At 36.4% G+C, this 20,316-nt stretch overlaps 1 protein-coding gene across 4 annotated transcripts in view; it reads right to left on the reverse strand.

Annotated features, from left to right (window-relative positions):
* Window positions 1-20,316, reverse strand: part of CSMD3 (CUB and Sushi multiple domains 3) — a 712,079-nt gene that overhangs the window by 327,190 nt on the left and 364,573 nt on the right. The gene's annotated exons all lie outside the window — the stretch shown is intronic.

The following is a 20,316-nucleotide window of genomic DNA, read 5'->3' on the forward strand; positions in this document are numbered from 1 at the left end:
AAAATAAAAAATAAAAAATTATTTCTAGAAGAATAAAACATATGCTCACATGTAGAACAAAACTACATAGTATAAGCAAATGAAGACTATTTACATAACAGCTGCTGAAATTCACCACTGAGTCTGGTTCTATGCTCTAACTTCTTATTGAGGAAATTCTGTGTAAGGATTTTAGAAAAATCAGAGCTCTTTGTGTTAACAGGGCACTTCAAATTAAAAGCAAACGAGCAAAAAATATTTCTACTTACTTAAAAAAAAAAAAGGCAATAATAGTATCAAGCAAAATACTATTTGCATTATGCAAGTGTTTAAAATTACCAACTGAGACCAGTATCCCACTCTGTCAAACACCGTCCACATTCCAATACACCTTAAATTAATGAACCAATGAAATAGAGGGGGGAAAAAAAGAGAGAGAGTAGGAAGTGTCCTCAGGAGGTCTCTAGGCCAAGCTCCTGCTCAAAGCAGGCCCAGCTCTGAGGTCTGACCAGGTTGCTCAGTGCTTTTTTTCCAGTCAGGTCTTGAAAATCTCCCAGGATGGAGAGACAGTTGTGGGCAATCTCTTCCACTGCTTGACTGCCCACATGGGAAAAACACTTTTCTTTATATGCAGTATGATCTAATTTTAATGGCCATTGTCTCCCATCTTCCCATCATGTACCAACGTTAAGAGCCTCTGTCTTCTTGATAATGTCCTGTCTTCTTGATAACCTCCTCATAAGTACTGTCAGGCTGACATTAGGCCTGACTTTTCCAGGTTAGGCAAGCCAAGCTCCCACAGGCCCTTTTCACAGGGCAGGAATTCCAGTCCCCTGAGCACCTCAACAGCCCAGTTCCAGTCCCCTGAGCACCTTGACAGCTGTCCACTGAACTCACTCCACTCAATTGATCTCTCCCTCAAACATGGATAGACTATTCTAGATACAGTCTAATGAGTGCCAGGTAAACAAGAATAATCACTTCTATCAATCTGTGCTCCTGTTAATACAACCCAGGATGCTATCACCCTCTATCTGCTGCCAAGGGCCTTTCTGAAGAGACATTCCCCACCCCATGTTGCCAGGAGTTATTCATTCCCAGGTGCATGGCTTTGCACCTGACCTTGCTGAATTTCATTGAGTGACAGTAGGCACATTCTTCTGGTCTGTCTAGGTCCCTCTGGATAGCATCGCTCTTCTTGAGCATATTCAACTGTTTCAGTTTCGTGTCATCTGCAAACTTTGCGAGAGTGAACTCCATAGTGTCTTCACAGTCCATGACAAAATGGAAGATCACAGAGTATACTCCTGTAGTACTCTTCTTGCTCCTGGTCTTCAGGTACAGTATGATCCATTAACTACTAACCTCTGTCCTTTCATCCAGTCTTACCACCACCACCACCACCTTCGGACTTTCTTTCACACATCTGGTTATCTTCTACCTTCTGGTTATCTTGTATCCAAGTCAGGACACTGTATTCACAACTCGGGATGAGTGGGCAGAGTCTAAAGCCACAATAAGGCTGGCATAGGCAACATCCACTGCTCTCTCCTTGTCCAGTAATCTAGTGATTTATTATAAAGAACAAACACAGTGGTCAGATGCGATTTACCCTTGGTAAATTCATGCCGAATGTTCCCATAAACGTTCTTCATGAAATGAATGCCACGAATGTTCTTCATGAAATGGCTTCCAAGAGGACTTGACCTGTGATTTTCCTAGGAATTGAAATAAAGATGACCAGCCTGCAGTTACAATTGCGCAGATCAAGTTTTTGGCTTTTGTTGAAGATGGGTACAACCTTTTTCCAGTCTTTGGGGATATCTCCTAAGCTCCACAAACTGTCAAAGATGTTAGAAAGTGTCCTTGCAAGAAGATCCCACAGCTATCTCAGCACCCTTGAATGCAGTCTGTCATGTCTCAGAAACTTGTAGGGAAATTGTTATGCTCAAGGTATGAAATTTGGTTCATTATCATATAGATTCATCATCTATAAACACAGAAAAATTGTACATAGGTAATGGAGATTCAGTACAAAATTATTTTCTCTGTCTAACCCAATCATCACAAACTTCTTTCGCAAGGGGTCCTAACTATAAAAAGGACAGAAATTTTAAAATAAAATTAATGTATAATGTGTATTAACTGTAGCAATAAGTATCCCTAAACTATATTTTGAACATTTCACTTTAAGGGTCTTGTTGTTAGTTATTCCAGGTTTCCACATTTGGTAGTTTAACAGTGAGGGAATAGCAAAACAAAACAAAACAAAACCACAACAACCAGCAATTGTTTCAATTTTCACTCAACTAAGTTTTCTAGAGTCATATTGTCATCAATGGAAGCCTTTCTGAAATCCTTCTATTATTCCTCTGAATACAACTGAAACATGACAAAATCAAATTTACAATGTTAATTTCAACAAGGCAATTAAAAGGAGTTGAAGATTTGAAGAAAAGACTGACTCTTCTTCTAGAGGTTTGAAAGGTTTTATTATTCCATTTGATTAAAGAAAAATCAAACCCAACCAAAAATCTAACAAAGCACAATAAATATCAATACTTATCATTTGTATTTGTTCAAACACTCCTAGGAAGAGGAGAATATGATTCATAATTGAAGAAAGATAAAAAACAGGTTCAGACTCTCCCCCCAGAATATACTAATAATACATAACAAAAATTAGATCTGGTCTGAAGAAAATATCTTAAAACATCCTAAAGAAGACAAAAACTCAGTCCTCCTACCTGCAATGTTGATGAGACTGTGAACGTCAAACCTATAGAATATATAACTGTTAATTGCCAAAGAAAAAAAATCTAGGCTATCCTGGGAGATTAATAATAATCTAAGTACCTCAGTCACTTCATATTTTGTTTGGGAAAACAAATATATTCTATAAATATCAGTTCTCCAACAAGTAATTACATCAGGTAACATTATGTAGTTTTCTTACAGAATATATGATAGACAGTAAATGTCTTTATATCTACTTCTATATATTATCTTCTGGGGCTACTGTTCTGAAATAGCTACACCAATGGTTTTCTCTAATTACTATTTTATAGTAAGTAGCAAGAGTTTCCATGTCTTTTTGTCACTTTTAATAAAAACATAGTGGAGTGAAGCTGATACAGTGAGCTTGCTCATCTTGTCTCCTACCAGACATCCCTATTAAGAAGACTTAAAGGAATTGATTCTGCATTTCGAAAAATCTTAGATGGCATATAATTATTGACAGGAATAAGTTGGAAAAAAAAAATATATATATATACGTTATGCATTTATTTATGTTATGTATGTGTGAGAAAGCATCCATAGGTTCATATTCCTTTTACTTTTATAAATGGCATTAAGTTGAACGAGATGTTGTTTAAATGACAGTTTTAAATGAAATAAACCATCCATAATCTTCATTTGTATCCATTTACATTTACAGCAATATTTCCTGTATTACTTTACTTTAACCTTTCCTGTACACCTTTCTTATACGCTACACTCTAAATTTCACATTAGCATCAGTTCATTTCTGAATTTTAAACAGAACACTTTTGTGTCATTACTTAGTTCTTCCTAGGAGTAGAAATGATAGCTATTTGTTGGATTTAGGTGCAAACAGCTTTTGGATTTGTTTAGAGAATGGCAATGACCTTTCTTTGAAAAGAAAAAAACAAAACAAAACAAAACAAAAAAAAACACTGCTTACACTGCTTACTGGGCTTTTGTCAGATAATCACATTTTAAGTAATACGATTTTAGGATAGAGTACTATTACAGCTTTGTTTGAAATCCCTACCAGGGATAAATGATATTCAGATTTAGAAATTTTGCTGCTAGCTCTACAAATCTGTTTCAGCTTCCCTGCACTGAATATGTTTCAGTAACTCCTACAAAGTTAGTTTCAGAGCCTGACAAAGTCTCATTTCTTGTTATGAACAGGTTCCTTATTGAAAATAATAAATTTGTAATAAAAAATATACTTCATGGTTGTTTAAGATTATCACAATAAACAGTAGATTTTAATACAGTTCATTGAGTAATGCCATCAATAAAATTTCATTTTTAAACAATATATAAATATAGCTAGATATATATGACATAGAGATAGAGACAGAGATAGAGATAGAGAGATTAGATATAGATATATATAGATATATAGATATATATAGATATAAATATATATAGATACGGATATAGATGATATATGTGTAGATATAGATGGATATAGATATGGACATAGATATAGATATAGACATAGATATAGATGATAGATATAGATATAGATATAGATATAGATGATATAGATATAGATATAGATATAGATATAGATATAGATATAGATATAGATATAGATATAGATATAGATATAGATATAGATATAGATATAGATATAGATATAGATATAGATAGATATAGATATAGATATAGATAGATATAGGTAGATATAGATATATAGGTTAGATATAGATATAGATATATATTAGACATAGATATAGATAGATATAGATACAGAGGGGAGGGGGAGAGAGAGAGAGAGAGACAGAGAGAGAAAGAAAACTTCGGTGTGATTCAGCAAATAGCCAAGAGAAATAGATGGCATTATGCGTTAATATCCTAGAATATAGCTGCATTTAAAGAATCTACCTCTGTAACTTTTTGACGAAAAACATCACAAATTATAATACAGGTTTTCATACAATATATACAACATATAACAAGTTGCAATTTACAGCAGAAGTTGTTATAGAGTACATTTTAGTGTTTTTTATTACTATTACTAATTTTACTTATATTTTAGCGTTTTAGTACTTTTGTGTTTTGCTATTACAGGATATTGGATAGTATAACTGTTTGAAAGAAGTCTGTTACGTGTAATGACTACCTTTGAAAAGTCAAAAGTAATCTTACTGCTCAAGCACATTTTTGCAGTTTATTTTACATTTTGGTTACTTTATATTTTTATATTTTGCTTTATGTTATTTTTTATGATTTATTCTGCTTTTTGAGATTTGCAGTTCACACTAGATACAGTAAGAGATGGCTAGGATGGATTTGTCTTTTTTTCTGTGATCACTACCACCAACTTAAAGTTTTATGATCCAAAACACCAGTATTGCTATTTGTGCCTGAGAAAAAATGACTCATCCTAATATTATTTCCATTAGATCATCCTTTCTTTCTTTGTAGTCTACTTAAAACAAAATTAAATTAAAAAGTACCTCTATGCGAAATTAGAGTTTGCTAAATGTGTTAATAATTACTCAGGAATCTCAGGTTTAAAGCTACTGATAGGAGCAACAAAAAATGCAATCAGCTTGTTTTCAGAAATTATTTCAAAACTCCACAGGAAAAATAAAAATCAAAGGGCATGACCTATTAAAAATTCTGTTAACATTGTAATATAGAGATATGCTAACGCTTTCAGCATAAATATTTCTTTCCCCACTACTCCCACCCCGTTTCTGAAGGCAAGTGTCTTATCTAGGGAGAGGAAAAGAGGGAATGGAGTCAGCTGGAACCAAAATGTTTTGTGATTTTTCACATATTCCTTCGAAGTCCACTTTACCATGTGGAACATAATGACATGGAAGGGAATTAAAAGAGGCATGAGCTCTTTTTTTGTTAAAGACTAACTCTTGTTGGGACTGTTTGGGATACCCTTTATTTTGGAAACTTGATAAAAGAAAACTGATAAGTCTGTGATCCCAGTGCACCAAATCAAGCTTATAATTGCCAACATATTTTCTAACAAAAAAAAAAAAAAAAAAAAAGGAAAGAAGAAATACAAGGTAATCATGTCATTTTGTTTAAAATTATATTTTTTGTTGTGTATCTTATTGAAGAGTTCCATACATTTCCAGTCAGTGATGTACTGAAAGGGAGAGCCCAAAGCTATAGTACCTATCAGTTCAGGGATATCAATTAAGGAATGCTCTTTTTCTCTTATTCTCTGTCTTTGTGAAGGACAGGCATATTCTGGAGGTGACTAAATGGTCCTCATGGAAAAGAAATAGTCACTTACTACACAAATGCACTTTGACAGAGGACACTGGAGTTAGGACTTCTCTATCTTACCCTCCTGTAATTCAAGGGTAAATAAAAGAGGAGAATGTTTCTTATAGGGGAAAACAATTCTGAAGGAAAAGATTACTGCTGCACAGTGAAAAAGTACATACTAAAGATGTGAAATGACTTCAGCAGAGATGCAAAGAAATCTATAGCACTTCATGGAAATATTACTCAAAGACCAATTAGTCTTTAACAACATTTGAGCGTAATGTCCATTTGTTGCTTCACTGACCACATGAATGGAAGTAGGACAAAATTAATTTATTTTTTTTTATTATTAAAATTGAATTTGAATTAATTACATACTATTTGTTGCAACAAAGCATACTGGATTAAATAAATAATGGGATATGAAAAGAAACAGCTTTAGTGTTTAATTCTAAAAGAATAAAGCTGTCTGTTAGATATTTGAATTTTCTACAGCAAAAGCTGCAAACATTCACCATTGCATGTTGACATCTGGCATTTTGTAAGACAATGGGACAAAATCTAAATTATCACACTTTCAAGTATAAAGGTATATACAATTTTTATATATACAAAACCGAGTACACCTTATGTATCTAAATTTGGTTGTGAAATAGGCATGCTAGTGTTTCCACTATGGGACTTGCGTACTCGAAATCCTAGGAAAAGACATTATTATATATTTGCACAACTTCTGATCAAAAAGCACAAAGGTACGAGTAATAGTATAATCATCTATCTTGTCTTGACCATTAGAACTTAAATCATACAGAGAAAAAACACTCGAAAAGCAGCAAGCCAGAAAATAGTGTCATTTGGGATTATGCAGGCAAATGGTAAATCATGCCACGTCTTCACAGTATCTATCTTCAAGAAGAATAATCTTAAAGATACACAACAGACAAACAATTTTGAAGCTATTTCAGCAAGACTTTAGATTTTGCTTTCCAATTTACATGGGAAAAGATTAGATGAGACTTAGTCATATTTGCATGAAATAGGGTCTAGTTATTGCTATGATCAGCAAACAAAACAGAAAACAATTTGAATGATGTTAATGATTACACCTAAATATTACTATGTCCATATGCTACTTCAGGTAAAGGAAACTGTTTTGGCTGTTAACTATTACTGTTAAAGCATAAGTACTTTTATAAGCAAAGGATGGAAGCCATTTACAAAAGAAAAGACTCCAGTGCAGTGTGACTTTTCAGCTATATTTTAAAGGTTATCAATACCCTTGCTGCACTCTAGCCACCAGAATTTTTCTACAGATTCCATGCTTGGGTATTTCTAATACATAAAAGAGTTGCCACACTTTCCTATCCAGAACACCTATTGCAATGTATTTAGCCTCAATTCTGATTACAGTAGGTTTTATGTTTCTGGGTTTCATTTTGGTTAGTTTGAAAGAAAGATTTGCTCTGACGTGTGTAGTGGCAACTTTTCTAGGAAATAGCAAATGTAAGTATGAGGAATGAATCCTGCACTGCATGCAAATACTTATGGGCTAGAACAATATCTGTATCAAAATCAAGAGACGGTACACTCCACAGTGCCTCCAGCTGTACCTCACTGCCCCAGCTGAGAGAGTGAGCGTGTTGTAGCACCTTCTTCGTCTGTGCTCCTGGGTGCCCTCATAAAAGAAACAGGTATGCAAAGTGAGGAAAGGAGAGAGGAGGGGCTTTATGCATGCAGCCAGGTCGTCTCCCTGAATGGATTCACAACATGATAACTGTACAGTGTTTTAGGTAGAACACCTGTTAAAGGGTATACAGACAGCCAAAGAAATTCTATGAAAAAAAAAAAAAAAAAGGGAAAACAAAATTATGCAAATGAAACAGCTATTCTTTCCTTGATATGTTGGTGGTGGTAACTTTCTGCACACTTGCTGAACTGCATCAAATGTCAGGATGCTTCTTGTTTCCTGATCATGTAAAGCAAGAGGCCAGAACATGACCATTTTGCAAAGGAAAAACTGTAATTGATTGACTGAGAGAGGGTAATGAGGCTAGGATCACTTAAGGAAAAATAAGGTGAAGTTCCTCTGAGAATGCAATGAGAAAACAATAGCAGATATCATTCTAAGTAATACTTCATGTGTATCACAAGCGCCCAACATTTATAGTATAAGTAAAAACTTGTTACAGACGTTCTCCATGACAATAGATTTTTCAGATGGACAAGTTATATCTGTATGATTTTTATTGTATTGTATCTAAGTTTTGCTATAAGCAGGGAGTATCTAATAATTATGTTCTATTATATATTGTGGGTACCTATAGACTTCATGGATATACATACTTCTTTCTTTTTCTATTCAGTGCTATGTTCTGTCTTTTCAAATTGAGTTATTTACCTGTCAGCTAATGATAAGCTGCCCAGGTAATGAATGGGCCCTGTGGGGCTTTACGGAATAACTGCACTTCCAATGAAATAAGTTACTCTTGCAATTTAGATTTAGCAAATGAAGTGCTCTCTTTAGAACTCATTCCACACTGATAGTTTAATAGTACCATGGGCCTTATCATTTGTATAACTGTTCACAAAAAGCTGGGGTTGAAGTGCACGTATTTTGGAGAAAAATGAAAAGATGGTTGGATATATAAGTATTAAAATAACACAAATAGCATTGGTTCATCTCTCCCATCTCTACACCCCCCCCTAAAAAAAAAAAAAAAGTTCAAATGCCTTCATGTCTAAGTAGTATCTTTATTTTTCTTATGGAAGAAGAGTATTCTTCTCTTGGAAAAGAGAAGACTGAGGGGTGCGACCTCGTCAATATATAGAAATATCTGAAGGGAGGGTTTCAAAAGGATGGAACCAGACTCTTTTCAGTTGTGCCCAGTGACAGGATGAGAGGCAATGGGCACAAACTAAAGCACAGGAGGTTCCGACTCAGTATCAGGGGACACTTCTTTACTATGAGAGTGACAAAGAACTGGAACAGGTTGCCCAGAGAGGTTGTGGAGTCTACTTCTCTAGAGATATTCAAAACCTGCCTGGATGCTGTCCTGCACAATGTGCTATAGGTGATCCTGCTTGGCAGGGAGGTTGGACTAAATGGTCTTCAGAGGTCCCTTCCAACCTCACCCATTCTGTGATTTTGGAATAGTCTCTGGAACTTAATTCAGGAGGATATTTTTTCCACAGCTCTTTGAAATACATATTGAAATTTACAGACACCAGTCTTCAGGATGTTTTAAAAATTCTTTTAGCACAATACTGTCTTTACAGTGTGTTATGTTTGCTCTCATTAATACAGTCACTTCTGCCTGGAGGAACTGCATTTGAGTGTTATTAACCAACTTAATTCTCATTTTCCTGATTGTTCCTTGTCTTTAGCTGGACTAAAGATGGATTACTGGGTAATTTAAATAAAGTTTCATCCAACTATTGACATTTTTATTAAAGGTTGAAATACAATCCCGTATTCAGGAGTGCTTTATCACACAGTTACATAAAAAGAAAAAAAAAAAAAAGCTTTGATAAACACAGCAAACACCTATATTTTTTTCTGAACCTCTCCCTAAAATGTAACTTTTAATAGCAGACAACTATGTTGTGAATTTTACTTATGGAACTACAGAAACTAGGCAATAGCAAAAAAGAATGACTGAAAAAGTAATACCAAGGAATCTTATCGAGATCTGCTATCCTTTACGATAACAGTTCCAATAAGAAGACACAGAATATTCCACAGTCCACAGATTATTACTTGGTCTGTCAAAAAGAAATCACAATGCAAGTAGAAGCTGAACAAGTATTCTCAATTAATAAAATATTTGCAAGAGAAGTGCCAAAGCCACAGAAATATTCCAGGAAGAAAGATGCTAACAAAAATTGAGCAATAGCTTCTGAATAATTTTCCTAATTCTTGACTTTGCAGGTCTTTTTTAAGGAAAACAACAACAACAACAACAACAACAAGTGACTGGAAGCAACAGTTATAATCGCATTTGAAAACTATATACTTTGGACATGGCAATATTCACCATATGCAGAAATGACTGAGATCGTTTACAAGGTTGCATTAAGCCTGAAACCCATTTATTAACAGTTACATAAACTCAATAATTTCTGTCTTTGAATCTTCTTTCTGTAAGTGGATGGGGTATAATATGGTGATTCTTTTTCTTCATTTTAAAATAAGAAGGGTTTTGTTCCACAGACTACATCCCTTGATTTCAATGAGAAAAGTATAAGCACATTGTTAAAAACCATAAAGAGAACGAAGGTGAAGAGAATGTGGTCCTCCAATGCTTGCAAAGTATTCTGAGACTTGATAAAAACATGCAGTATACTATTTTACTAATATGAGAAGCAGCAGGAAACTCATCTCTGTCACTGCTGATTTGACTAAGGCATTCCACTGTCAGCTTTAGAAAATCTTTGGGGAAAAAAAGAATGTTTTAATAGATTCAGTAGCTTCATCTCCATCTGCCAGGATGCTTATGAAGACCATATAAATGAAAACAGAGGGTTTCAAGGGATTTTTCTGCTATTATACAGGTCAAGCAGACCTTTACATACTGTGTTCACCCTTTTGTTCTGCATAGTACTGCTCTTTTTCTTCTTAATATGGTGTTTGCAGATAGATGTCCAAATGCAAGACTACTGAAGCTATCATCCAGAATTCAGCTCTTCACACATCCAGAAATTACCTGTTGACAACTGTGAATTTATTTTCAATCAGTATATCATCTGTAGAACTTCCAAATCTGTTGATGTTTTTCTTACTAGTAATATGAAGACAGACTATGTTTTCAAGTTGCATCAGCTCTGCAACTCTCCTTAAGTGGAATTCAATGAATCTTGTCTTCCATTTCCTTGAAAAACTCATGATGGTCATCTGCATCAGATTCTGAATATATACTATACAATACCATCAAGGTTTTAATTTGGTAGCATCCTTATCATCGTTAAAAGTTTCCAGTTTTGCTGACCTAAACATCTAGTCAGGATGTGAGACTATTAGTTCCAGCTTGCTTTTCTATAAGAACATTCGAACACTGCAGAATTTTAAGGACACTCTAAAACTTCCCTTGGGTCTTGTCAGACCAGTGCCAATAGGAAGAGGAAAAAGTTAGCAACAAATCTTTGATGAAGGCATCACATTTCGGATGAAGCACCAAGCCAAGATCAAGGTCATAAAACAGAATAAAATAAAAAGCCTGTAGAGAAACAGCTACCAATGACTACATATATATATATATATATACATATATATAATAAAAAAATACATGCTGGACCTGTAACCACAGTTTTTTCTTGTGTGCTGATCTACTCACAGGGGTGTAACAACATGAACACTACGAGTAAATTCCTGCACAACACTGAAAAAAACCACAGTAGTTCACAGTAGCAGTTCACAGCTATAATTAGACGATATAAATTATACAGCAAAAAACAATTATCATTTATAGTTGTTCCTCTATCAGCTTCACTTTTGGTTGCATCTGTCTCTTGTCTGTTGACTTTTTCTTGGAATGTAAGCACACTACTGCAAAATGCCTGCCTGTGGCAGGTCTATATCAGTAAAATTATCCTGTTTGTGACTCATGTTATTCACCCTAGCCACTATTACACTGTTATGCCAAATGATATTATCATATGATGTATTACTGTTATTACGCATGACAAAATTATTAATTCATCTAATATTATTTATATGGAGTTTAGCTCCTGATCTCACTTATCTGAGTGGAAAAACTCTTTCATTCCGAGTCTCTTGCTTCCTACACAGAGCATAGGCTTCAGATGCACTTAGAATGCCAAAGTGACTTGATTGCTTTCCTACCCAGTATAGTGTTCCCATGATCCCTCATCCTGCACCTTTCTAGCTTGATCAGTTAGTCTCTTCTGGCACAAGGCACCCGGACATTTTGAAAAGAATACTAAGGCAGAGTAAAAACAAACGAACGAACGAACAAACGAATGAACAAACAAACAAAACACAGAGAAGCCTAAAATCAACAAAAAAAAGGTAATTACCACATTCGCTCTAAAAAGTCAGAGCTAGGTTTACTCCTCTAAAATTATATAGTAGGTTTTTATTGGGTCTAAGTGGTGAGGCATCAGCAGCATGTCACACTACAGTGATGGCCTCTGTAAGAAGAGACCAGGAGCTGCCCCTGCATTGGTCAGAGCCAACTCTGGATGGCTCCAAAGGATCCACCACTGGCAAAAGCTGAGCCCATCAGCTATACTTGCATCACCTCTGTGACAACATATTTAATAAAGGGTTAAAAAATACTGCACAGCAGCTGTGAGGGAATGAGAAAATGGGAGAGAAACAACCCTGCAGTCAGTGAAGATGGAGGGGGAGGAGGTGCTCCAGACGTGAGAGCAGAAGTTCCCCTGCAGCCAATGGAAAGGACCATGCTGGAGCAAGCTGTCCCATTGCAGCTCATGCTGTACCATGTCAGAGAAGGTATCAACACTGCAACCATTGGAGGACCTCACACCACAACAGGTGGATATGGCCTGAAGGAATCTGTGGCACATGGAGAACCGCAGGAGCAGACTCTGAGCCAGAACTGCAGCCCATAGAGACAAGACCATGGTGGAGCAGGTGGTCTAGCAAGAGCTGCAGCCTATGGGATACCCATGCTAGCGCTGTGCATTCCTGCAGGATTGCACTCCATGGTACAGACACTTGCTGGAATAATTCTTGAAGAACTGCAACCCACATGAAGGACCCACGCTGGAACAATTTGTGATGGAGTGCAGCAAAGGAGAAGTGTAAAGAAGGAGCAGCAGACAAGCATTATGAAATGACCACAACCCTCATTTTCTATAGTGTGCCAGGGGAGGAGATGGTGGAGCAAAGGGAAATCAGGAATGAAGGAGAGAAGTTGAATCTGGGAAGAAAAGAGTGTACGAGGCAGAAAGTTGTTTTTAGTTTTATCCTTGTTTCTCACTGCACTACTCTGCTATTAATTAGCAATAAATTAAATTAAACTTCCCTGAGATGAGTCTATTTTGACCATGATGGCAACTGGTGAGTGATCTCCCTGCACTTGCCTCAACCCATTTGTTTTTTCACCTTATTTTCTCCCCTTGTCTTGCTGAGAAGGGGGCTTGGTGGGCACCTGGCAACCAGACAGTATCCCACCAAAACATTGCATCTAAAGGTCGTTGTTGAATGTAGATTTTTTTCAGGTTAGAAATGCAGTACATTCACCACCACCACCCCCAAAAATAAAGAGAGAAAGAGAGATTGCTGGAAGCACTAATTAGATTTCAGCTTGGATAAGGATGAAGCTCTTGGGGATTTTAGTATCTATAACCTAAATCCTCTTAAAAAAATGAGTAAGCATATGTAAATTAGAATTTTACAGACTGAATCTGGTTAGATATTCTTCTGCTTGCCAAATTTCAGGGAGATGATCTTATGTGCAAAAATGCTAGAACTTATCAAGAGGGTTGCCAGATTATATTTAACAGCTACAAAAGAATGTATTTTCCTGAAGCCATGTTCTTCAAAGCTACTAACGTGTTTTGCTTTAATCTGCCCTTAAGCACTACAAATGAGACAGCCATCAAGTACAGATAATTTCAGCCCAAACAGTTAAACTTCAGAATTTCTAAAACGGTAAAACACAGATTAAACAAACTGGGTTTTATCTTACTTAGGAAAGGATGATTCAACCCCAAACTAATGCTTCAGCCTCACCCATAATATGTCTTATTATTTCACTCTCTATTACGGTTAAAATACATGTTAGAGAGAAAATATTATTTGTATGCGTGTGGGAGAAAATTATGTAAAGTTAAGAAAAAATACTTTCCCACTGTATAAAAAAATGGCAAAGACATGACTATGACTGTGTTCCCAAGACTTTTGAAAAGATATTGAAATACTAGAGAGATGTAAATCTCAGTCTAAAAAATGTATGATTTACTTTTAATGCACATTTGAACATGAGAAAGTCTCAGAAATATCTAAAGAATGTGAAACAAAGGTATAAAATTCCAAACTCTATGCACATGCAATTTAATAGCAAATATTTTAAAGATTAAAACAATTAATTAATGACAGAAATCAAAGGCTTAGCTTCTAAATTGTAAATTTAACAATTTAATGCTTTTTTAAACTGTATGTTCCAGATCTTCTGCAGGCCATTGAGCATATCCATCCAACAAAGTACTGAAGCACATCAGCTATTCTTCCTTTTTCCCCTCTGATGTTCTCCTTAGGCTGAGGAGGATCAAGTTAGAGATCATTTAGGCAAATTTGATACAAAGTAATGGGCCTGGATGGGATGCACCCGTGAGTGCTGAGGGAGCTGGAAGATGTCTTTGAAAGGTCATGGAGAACAGGTGAGGTGCCCGAGGACAGGAAGAAAGCCAATGTCATCCAGTCTTCAGAAAGGGCAAGAAGGAGGAGCCAGGTATCTACAGACCAGTCAGACCTACTTCCATCCCTGAAAAGGTGATGGAGCAGCTCATCCTGGAAGTCATCTACAAGCATGTGGAGGTTAAGGTGATCGGGAGTACTCAGCATTGATTCACCAAGGGTAAATCACATTTAACCAAACTGGTAGCCCTCTATGATGGAATGATTGGCTGAGTAAATGAGGGTGAGCAGCAGATGTTGCCTACTTTGACTTCAGCAAGGCTTTTGGCACTGTCTCACACAACATCCTCAAGGGTAAGCTCAGAAAGTGTAGGTAAGATGAGTTGACAGTGAGGTGGATTGAGAACTGGCTGGATGGCAGAGCTCAGAGGGTTGTGATAAGCAGCACAGTCTAGATGGAGACCTGTAGCTAGCGGTGTCCCCCAGGGACTAGTATTGGACCGAGTCTTGTTCAACTTACTCATCTGGATGAAGGGACAGAGTGCACCCTCAGCAAGTTTGCTGACGGCACAAAACTGGGAGGCGTGGCTGATACACCAAAATGCTGTGCTGTCATTCAGAGGGACCTGGACAGGCTGGAGAGTTGGGTGGAGAGGAACCTCGTGAAGTTCAACAAAGGCAAGAGAAGGGTCCTGCAACTAGGGAGGAATAACCCCAAGCACCAAGGCTTGGGGCTGACATGCTGCAAAGCAGCTCTGCAGGGAACAACCCAGGAGTCCCTGTGGACAAGTTATCCATGAGTCAGCAATGTGCCCTTGTGTCCAAAAAGGCCAATGGTATCCTGGGGTGCATTAGGAAGGGTGTTGCCAGCAGGTCAAGAGAGGTGATATTTCCCCTCTACTCAGCTCTGGTGAGGTCACATCTGGAGTATTGTGTTCAGTTCTGGGCTCCCCAGTGCAAGAGAGACCCGGAGATCCTAGAGAGAGTCCAGCAACGGGCTATGAAAATGATTAGGGGACAGGAATATCTCTGTTGTGAGGAAAGGCTGAGCAAGCTGGGCTTATTTAGCCTGGAGAAGAGATGGCTGAGAGTGGATCTTATCAATGTATATAAATATCTTAAGGGAGGATGCCAAGATAATGGGGCCAGACCCTTCTCAGTGGTCCCAGAGGTGACCCTGCTTGAGCATGGGTGGTTTGGACTAGATGATCTCCAGAGGTCCCTTCCAACTTCAACCATTGTGTGATTCTGTGATTCTCCCCACTTTCCTCCCATGAAATATACTGAACCTTACTGACAGTTTCTACAGCGGGTAAATATAAATAATTCATTATATTATTATAATAGAATAGAAAATAACATCACAAAATAAGATCAATGTTTCAGCCTTACAGACTGTCTAAAAACAGACTGACTTTTACAACTGACTCAAAACATTGTAAAGAGCTTTTTATAACCGTTCATTAACCTTTCAATTTGCATTGATCCATGGTACAATGCATTTGTCTGGATTTTAATACATAGACCTCTCAGAAGAAACCCACACAATTATATCTTGGACTGAAGAATACTTACTACAGGCATCACATTATGAAAGGCCATGTGCATTGTTAGTAAGGCTGAACTGGTAAAAGCAGAAGTAGAATTTATAATCCCGATTTATTAACAAGAACTAAACTACATTCAGGAAACCATTATAAATAGGGTTCAAAAAGCTAGGCATAGAACCTTACAGCAAGAAAAACACTAAACTACAATTAGATTAGAGAAACGGAGATAACTGTAAACAGAGAATTCTGTGCTGCCATGCACATCTACTAAATGAACTATACATTTCTACAATTACTTGTAAAAATGTTTAGTATAAGTACTGAAGAAAAGCAGACATTGATTAAGTATGACATAACACCTCATCTAAGAAATATAGATGGGAACCTTTTATTGCTTTTATATATACAGAATGTCTCTCAAATATGGCTGCATACAACCTGGTAATGGTTTTGCTATATCAGAAGGACATTTTAGACTACCTGAATATATTTTAGGAGTCTGTCTAGATTACCTCTTATTAGCTACCTGAAGCACTAATGTCCTTTGCCTGATTAACTAACTTCACGTAAAAGTAACTTTTGACATTTTCTGACCATTCCATACTGGATGAAAAAGCAGAACACAAGGCTTCTACAGTTTATAATCAATGATGAATTTATTGACCAAAGAATATATCAAATGATTTGAGAAACAACTAAGAAACAGCATAAATGAAAGCTAACATGTACGCAGCATGAATGACTGAGGAATTAAATCTTGGAATGAAACAGGAGGTGCATTAGAATAACAATGCAGGAACAGACTAACTGAAAACATTTTAAAGTTTGTTATATAACTGCTCATTAACCTTTCAATTTGCAGCTTACCTGTCCATACCTAATTTGTCCATGCTATGCATATTGGATAACCTTATATTAAGCAGAAGTGTTTTCCACTTTAAACATGTAAATGGGTAATAAGAGTATTGTTACAAGTTTACCAAGAAGTGCTACAGGAAACTTCAGGTTTGCTATTACAGAAGTCACTGACAAAAAACACGTTCAGAAAAATCAACATGCCACCTACTGGGATATTTATGACACTGTTGCTACACCATTGACTTGACAGATGTTACATGCCTTTAAAAAGCATTAGAGAATGCATTGTAAAAAACCCTGAATCTTCTTAACATTGAACTCATCTATACAACAGACAAAGCAGAAGAATAAAAATAATATTCACCATTGTATGGAGTTAGATAAATCCCTGACAGCAATACAAGATTACTTTGTAAATAGACTGTGCAGATTATTCAGAGATGAGCTTCAGTAGTGTGAAATAACACTGCAAGCCTCTCCTGATCAGATGAACTACATATTATTTTTGAAGCAATGTAAAGGACTGATCATGAACAGCCAAATGTATCTACACCATGTGTTACCACAATGTGAATAGTGGTATCTCTGACTATGCACCTGGGCCAGTACTTTCTCGACTCCATAAGAAAAACACTGAGAAAGACTCACACCTAGAAGAATTACCATCAAAGTGCTTGAAGATGCAATAACTTTTATTCAAATTGTGTGCGCATCATATGACAGCCCAGTTAAAAGGATTCAAGCAAATGACTATGAATAGACTGATGGACAGAAAAATTACTTTAATCTACCTATTACTATTTTCATGCACCTATTACCTGTTCCCCTGTGCCACTTGGGGGAAGGAGGTAGAAAGGGGGGATGGGGGAGAAGAGGGAGGAGGTGGTTTTAGCTTGCTTTTAGTTTCTCACAGCTCTAGTCAGTAATAGGCAAGAAATTATATTTATCTCCCTATGCTGAGTCTGCTTTGCCTGTTATGGTAATTGGTGAGCAATCTCCATGTCCTTAGCTCAACCCTTGAGCCTTTTTTCGTCATATTTTCTCCCCATTCTCTTGAGAACAGGGAGTGAGAATGAAGTTGTGGCTCATAGCTGCCCATCAGCATGAAACCACCACAATGGCCCAACAATCTCAAATACCTTACACCAGTTCTTCTAGAACACTGAGACTACAGCACAGATTTTCCCAGCAAAGTAGCTGGAGATTATTACAGAGTCATTATTTCAACTGGTTTGCCAGTTAATATCATATACCAGGGCCACAACAAACTCTTAGAACAGAACACCACTTATGCAGCAATTATGTTTACTGTCAGAGCTGGATGTTGAAACAAAAGCTGATAAAAAGCTCTGGTTATTTTCCAGTCTCACGACAAGACCCAGTGATTCTATTGCCAAGTTCCACACTTCTGAGAATTGTTTTCAGAAGAGATCAAAATCTGAAAGTTAGCCAACAATGATTCAAAGATCTTCTTAGAACTGGAAAGCTTTCTGAAGACAAGTTGTTCCAGAAGATCACCTGTACACTACTTCCAAGCTAACATAAATATTGAAAACCTCACAAGAAATTTGAAAGGAAGTTCAGAAAACAAAACTCAGATAGAAAAGCTTGAAATGGCATTCACTTCAGATTTTCTTCAGCATTCTACATTGGTAGAGGCTTCTTTTTAAATTATACATAGTACTTTCTCCTACCACTAGTAAAAAACAGTAAGTCAAGAAATGCATCTAAGTTATGAGAGAGTATTTTAAAAATGCACTAAATATTTAGTAAAGGTGAATAATATTTCTTTCCAACCTGACAAGTTCAGCAACAATGGAGCTTGGCTGCTGAAGGCCACCAGATCCATTTTAGGTAAAGCAGTAAAAGAAGTTACTAACACTGAGCTAAAATTAAAGGTGTGTACTACAGAACAAAAGCATTATACAGCTAGCTGCAGCACAATTTACAATAAGAATAGTCAAATGCTATCCTGAAGTAATACAAAGGATGTCTATCAAGCAGGTTTTAGGATGGGCTGCTCTGATGTTGACTAAGTGCTACAAAACTGTAAAGGACATTTTTAAAGTCTTTACTTTTTTTCCCTAAAATGTCATATGACATGATTTCACCTGCAGCTGGTTATTAACCAGAAGAAAAAAGAAAAAAAAAAAAAAAAAAAAAAAAGAGGAACTTGACCAGTTTTTCTCTTCTGTAAGATGGGTAAGATGGGCATCAGAAAATTATTTGCTTCCCTAATAAGTATGCACTTCTCAGAGTGAAGAAAATTTTGCCTGTACATCTCTCTTTCAGGAAGAAATTTACTCCTCTCTTATCTATCGCTTTGATCCACATACTCCAAACAGAATTGTTTAGGACTGTAACTTAGGGACAAGTTCTATTTTCTGATGCAGCAGAATAAACTACTCCCCATTTTGGAGGAAAAATCACAGGAGAAAACAGCATAAGACAAACACTCTAGACAAACAATAGGCATTGTAGCCAAGAAAAACGTGAAGAGACTTGGCTAAGTAAAGAGTGGTCTAAAAGAAATAAGAAACAAAAATATTGGTGAAAATTATGATTTGTCCAGTGAACAAACCAGGTTGCGCCTCATGCAGCAATTCTGGACATACAGCATTCATTGATTAGGTCTATCTGCACAGATTGTCATAAATAATATATTAAATAATAAGTGATATAATAGTTTTGAGGCTAGGTAAATATTCTGCCTCATCTTGTGCAAATTTTATACACTTCTGCATGATATATAGAACTTGTTGTTGCAACAAATTGATATTTGATGCGTTAGAAGTTTATTAAAAGTCCTTAAATAATTAAACTTTCATATAAAGGTTCTGGGACTTAAAATATTCTTGGGCTTCAAAGCGATTCTGGACAGGGGTTATAGGGTATCATCCAAAAATCAGAGGTAAAACTTTTGTCTGTGATTAACATTCAAGTGCCAGTGTTCCTGACCTTACTAGTATTTCATCCTAGTTAGCATACCTTACTATGATGAAGCATATCCTGTTAAACTTACTCTCATGTCTTGTGAATACAGGGTAGAAATCCAAGCATGTATTTCCCACAGTGGGAAAGCAGCAAGGACTAAGTGTGTTTGAGACCAGACTAAGTACTTCATAACAAAGGGGGTTTCCTTTAAGTGTTAGAGCTGTATTTTTAGCTTAGGCCTGAACCCAGTGCCCTACTCCAGGAAGGTTTAGTCCAGAGACTTCAAATCACTGTCTTTGTACCTGAATTAGGGTACCAATATACATGTATGATTGATGGAAAGCATCAATTTCAGCTGAGAGGTTGCAAAAACATGTCTCAGCCTGGAAAGGAATGGAAACGGGTAGGCCATATTCAGTTTGAATACAGTCTTTATTACACATAAACTTTTTTGGAGGAAAAAAACACTGGAATCAAAAGACTCACAATAGCCTTCAATACAGAGGTACTGGATTTACAGGCTATTTTCCTTTCTTGTGACAACTCTTTTTATTACACTATTCAAAGTTTGCAGTTGCATTGACTATAATGTGTTGTGTTTGCATTGCAGAATAGCTGACTTACTTAAAGAGTATCTTATTTTATATACTGATCTGG

This window comes from Anser cygnoides, chromosome 2 (genome assembly GCF_040182565.1).
Source record: "Anser cygnoides isolate HZ-2024a breed goose chromosome 2, Taihu_goose_T2T_genome, whole genome shotgun sequence".
In the NCBI taxonomy this organism is placed as follows: Eukaryota; Metazoa; Chordata; class Aves; order Anseriformes; family Anatidae; genus Anser; species Anser cygnoides.